Source organism: Phyllobates terribilis, unplaced genomic scaffold, assembly GCF_046119375.1.
Source record: "Phyllobates terribilis strain yellow unplaced genomic scaffold, ASM4611937v1 Scaffold_12__6_contigs__length_324123572, whole genome shotgun sequence".
Lineage (NCBI taxonomy): Eukaryota > Metazoa > Chordata > Amphibia > Anura > Dendrobatidae > Phyllobates > Phyllobates terribilis.
Window position 1 is genome coordinate 39,539,598 of NW_027362772.1, and position 5,229 is coordinate 39,544,826.

The 5,229-nt window shown below is 40.1% G+C and overlaps 1 pseudogene; it reads right to left on the reverse strand.

The window, feature by feature from the left end:
• Positions 1-3,742: 3,742 nt before the first annotated feature.
• Positions 3,743-4,678, reverse strand: LOC141173020 (formyl peptide receptor 2-like; annotated as a pseudogene).
• Positions 4,679-5,229: the final 551 nt, after the last annotated feature.

The following is a 5,229-nucleotide window of genomic DNA, read 5'->3' on the forward strand; positions in this document are numbered from 1 at the left end:
GGAGCTGGAGTGGTGAGCGGTGAGGTGCAGAGGAGCTGAAGAGATGAGCAGTGAATTGCAGAGGAGCTGGAGTGGTGAGTGGTGAGGTGCAGAGGAGCTGAAGAGGTGAGCAGTGAATTGCAGAGGAGGTGGAGTGTTGAGCAGTGAGGTGCAGAGGAGCTGGAGAGATGAGAGGTGAGGTGCGGAGGAGCTGAAGAGGTGAGCAGTGAATTGCAGAGGAGCTGGAGTGGTGAGCGGTGAGGTGCAGAGGAGCTGAAGAGGTGAGCAGTGAATTGCAGAGGAGCTGGAGTGGTGAGTGGTGAGGTGCAGAGGAGCTGAAGAGGTGAGCAGTGAATTGCAGAGGAGGTGGAGTGTTGAGCAGTGAGGTGCAGAGGAGCTGGAGAGATGAGAGGTGAGGTGAGGAGGAGCTGAAGTGGTGAGCAGTAGGGTAAGGAGGAGCTGGAGAGGTGAGAGGTGAGGTATGGAGGAGCTGGAGTGGTGAGCAGTAGGGTGAGGAGGAGCTGGAGAGGTGAGCAGTAAGGTGCGGAGGAGCTGGAGAGGTGAGTGGTAGGGTGTGTATGAGCAGAGCATAATAAGGGACAATAAATTTGAAGAGAATACATTTTCCACAAATTGAATTTCCAAGGAAAATCCAGGTGAACGGGTCAATTCAGATTATGCTTGATCATCTCTGTTAATTATCATACCACAAGGAAACATAATCTAGCCTTAATAATGTATTAAAATGTAACATTTTTACACTGTATGGTTACAAAACTGACTTTAGCATCATTTGATTGTTCTTTTTATTTTGACTAATTTTATTTTTGCATTATAACATTTTTATAATTTTAACTTATTGACAAATTTCATACACCTACTCATGCAGTTTTTTTAAATTTATCAAATACATTTCAGGCTACAGCCATACAAGTTTATATATAGTAGAACATTTTATCATGAGTGCAAAAAAGAATGCAACATACATACGTAATGTCATATTCTCATTGTGTAGGATACGTCCCATCTCAGGACCAACATCTATATTGGAATTTGGGGTACCCCATCTTGTGAATAATTTATAAATGTCTGAGATAATATCACCTTTATAAGAAAAACAACTTTGAAGAATAAGTTTAATAACCAGAGAGACATTACAATGCTGACATTAATAAATGAGAGAGCAGATTTTTATTTTTTGTGCATTTAAAATAGAGTGAAATACGTCGTACATTTGCTCATGCAACTTTTATAAAGCTTACTAAATACTTTCAGATTACAGACAGATAGGATTATTAATAATTAGTAATACATTGTAACATTTCATGGCACAGGGATACATTCTACCTATTGTGTAATATTAATGGGAATGTGTCAAGGACGCTAACTAAACTGCTTATACTGTTATAAAGGGTATTTAGCCTCTATAAACTTCTTACCTGTTTTTTAGCTATTAATTGTCTAGTTGGCATAAAAAAGTATGCCAATAAGGAGCTTCAGTGTGTGGCCAAAGGGCTTAATACACAAGTAAGCTTCCTTCATTTTCATATTGAGGACCTTCATGCTTTGAGTGACAGTGCGCTCTGCAGCCGAGTTCAGCTCTCAATGCTTGCTTCTTTCTCTATTATAGTATCGAGCGGCGGCCACTGAAGACTCAGAAGGTCTTCACCTCCACACGGACACTGCAGCCACACTCCCATAGTGTCATTGCCGGCTCTCATCACTGGCTCCTTTCTGCAGTACAGTACCAACTAGTGGCTGCAGAGAGGAGTATGGTGGATATATCCTATATGTGTTATACAGCCGGCATTTGCCTCTAAAGCAGAGATCATAGTTCTGATCAGTGCTGTTGACTCTTGAAATGTTTCTGTCAATCTTTGATAATGGCATTTAAGGCAGCCAATCCTTTCAAGGCAACATGACCATGTGTTGCGGCTTGTTGTGCCATCGCTGCCATATTGGTACTTCTGTGAGGCCCAGTCACAGAATGAGCTTCATAAGAGGCCGCTGTGACGATACAGCTTAAAATCTTGATCAGCCAGACATTTAGAGTTGTTAATCCAAGAGAAATACACTATTATCTTTCTGTATTTATGTACATGGCTAATAAGAACAGACCAGTATTGGTATAACCCTGATTGTTGTCTCCCCTTTGATTATGGAACAATGAATGCTTTCTAATTATGTTGATTAACGTTTGTGGACCCTGTGGCTTATTGATTCATTAAATTCATTAAATGCTCAAACAATGAGACATGACGCTGCCCTCCATAACCCCTTACCTGTGAATGTGTACTTGCAAAAACAACTGTGACTATTTAAGGGGCATGTGCTTCTGTAGCAGTGAGACTTGGGACAGAGAATCAAGGAGAAGCAAGAGGACACTCAGACTCTCTTCACACCATCATCTTGGAAGTATGGCTTTACCCAAAGAGACACAGATTTGAATTCTACATGATTCTAGTCTAAGGGTATATAGCTCTGACTGGAAAGATACGGATCTGCTTCATTGACCATCAGAGAGCCCATGGATACATTTGGGGAGAACAAGTTGGGACTATGAAGTCACCTGGCCCCATGGATATGTTGTTTGGGGTTGCCAGGAGGGACCCACTGATCGCCTGGAACTCATGGAGACATTCGGAGAAGCTAGATTGGGACCCACTGGTCATCTGGCCCCAAGAAAACTTTCGGAGAGGCCAGGTTGGGACCCTCGGGTCTCCTGGCCTAGTACCTCGATGGACTGCTAACTTCCTAAGCTTGCTGCTTCCTTCTCTCTGTGGGAGCATGCCAGAAGCTGGGGGCCACTGGTTGAGGTTGTTGGCTCTGGAAGTCCCAAAGTCGCAGCTGTTCTATCCCAGGCAGGCGGAGCGGAAGGGTGAGACTGTGTAATGTTTTACCATCTTGGCTATTTCCTGGGACTGTTCTATGTGTTTATTGTCCATTTGTGGTTCAATAGAGTATTGTCCCGTTGTTTTACTCGCACCCTGTGTTGTCTGAGTAGTGTTACGCTCACAGAAGACCACGGGTCTTCACAGTCGTGATTCATCCAGTGTACTGCAAAACTAGGCTATAATCACAGATTTAAGTGAGACTGAAAAATAAAATGATAATGTAAAAAAAGATTTCAAAATGTAAAAGAAATTCATATCACAGCTTTTTCCCCACTTACAAAAATTGTAAAATTAAAACATAAGCATATTCGACATTGCCACATCTGAAGGCCACATCAAGACGATGAGATTTTTTTGTTTCTGAGTGTTAGTTTTTTTCTCCCATTCTTCAAAGAGCCATAACTTTTCATTTTTCATTCACTACAATTTGTTTTTCTGGGGGCTTTTATTTTTTGGCAGAATGAGTTGTAGCTTTGAAAGACACCATTAATTTTAGCATTCAGGGTACTGGAAAAAATCCAATTGGGTAAAATACGTGAAATTCACCCGTTGGTTTTTAAGTTTTATTTTTACAGTGATCCATGTAATATGCTGGATATTTTCTTTGTTTAACACCACAATTGGTCCTCTGAAATCTGCGATTCAACACGCCTAGAGCCTGGGTGAGCTGGTTTCTCTTTTTTATTATCTTTCAAATTTACAACTCATTCCATAAAAAAACTATCCCTCATTATGTTTTGTTGATGGGAAAATAAAATTTTCTGGCACTTGAAATGAGAAGAAGTTGGAAAGAAAGTTAAAAAATGAAAAATGGTCAAGTGTCCAAAGGGTTAAGAGGTTTCACATACAGTAGAAAACAGGAATATATTTTACACATCAGTAGTGTGTGAATTTCCTATATCTTCTCGTTCTCTGCACAGATCATTAGGATGTTCACCTAAGGCTCTTTCTAGCCTGGAGGGGATCGACCTGAAGAAACCTTCTTGAAAATTCTGTCCCATAAATACAGTGTATAAATGATTGGATTAATGCAACTGTTAAGATAAGCCAGGCTTGAAATAATAGTACTCACAGTATAATATTGAAAGATTTTTACATCATAGATGGATGCTAGTGCCCAGAAGTAGTATGGAAACCAGCAGATGAAGAAACACAATATAACAGCAGTGATCATCCTGGAGGATCTCTGAAATCTTTGAGTTCTCTTAATTTTTCTAAGTCTCAAGAAAATGGTGACATAAGTGGTGAAGATGATGAGAAAAGGGATCACAAACATTACTACCAATCTGATAAACAGAATAATCTGATCTAGCTGTTGGTTATTAGGAATTCTGTCATAATTAAATAGACACCATTCAGTGATATCATGTACACGGAATCTATACATGTAAAACATTAAACCAGTTACAATTAAGCTCATCTCCCAAATTATCGCTGCAGTGATTCTCACCAGTTTACAAGTTCTATGAACTTTGGCCCAAAATGGCCACATGACAGATACCCAACGGTCAATACTCATGGCCATCAGGAGAAGAACACTGGCGTTGATGTTTGTATTAAACAGAAAAATGTTTGATATGCAACATGCAAAATGTGAAGGGTTTAAAAAAAATGTAGTCCACTCAGAAATTCGCAGAGGGATAGATGCACAGCAAAAGGAAGTCCGTGATGGCCAAGTTGAGGAACCACATGGCATTGATTGTGTTCTTCATCCTGAATCCGGCAATCCAGATGACTAATCCATTAACAATAATCCCAAATGCAAAAACAATGCTGTATAAGGTAATCGACATCTTCTGAATCATGTACAGATAATTATTATACTCATCGGCTTCAATGAATTCATCACATGACCTGAGGAGACAGGATAGGGTAGACATTAGTGAAAATAAGAATTTATAGCTCATTAAATTTCTGCCTTGTATACAGGGGATAACATGGAGGATGGGGGCTGACATCCACTTGTGATCACAATGTGGAGCTAGAGGTCACACCATCATGTCCCTACATTCTAGAACAGGAGGTCACAGGATTCATTATTCTTTTTGACTTTTTGTTATTTTCCCATAAAAATCCTGAGAACTTTTTGAAATTCCTGTGAGAAAATTTAGGAAGGTTTATAGGACTAATCTGCAATATATTTGACTGAACATCCATGAGTCTAGAGTGATATTTACAGTAGGAGTTTATACCTGCAGATGCCTCCTTTCTTAACTTTCCACAAACTTTACATGTTCTACAATATAAATGTAATAGCATATTACACCATGCCAGCACATCCCTGACATGCTACAATACACATCACAACTAGTGATCAGCGAGCATACTCGCAAGTACTCTGTACTCGCCCGAGCAC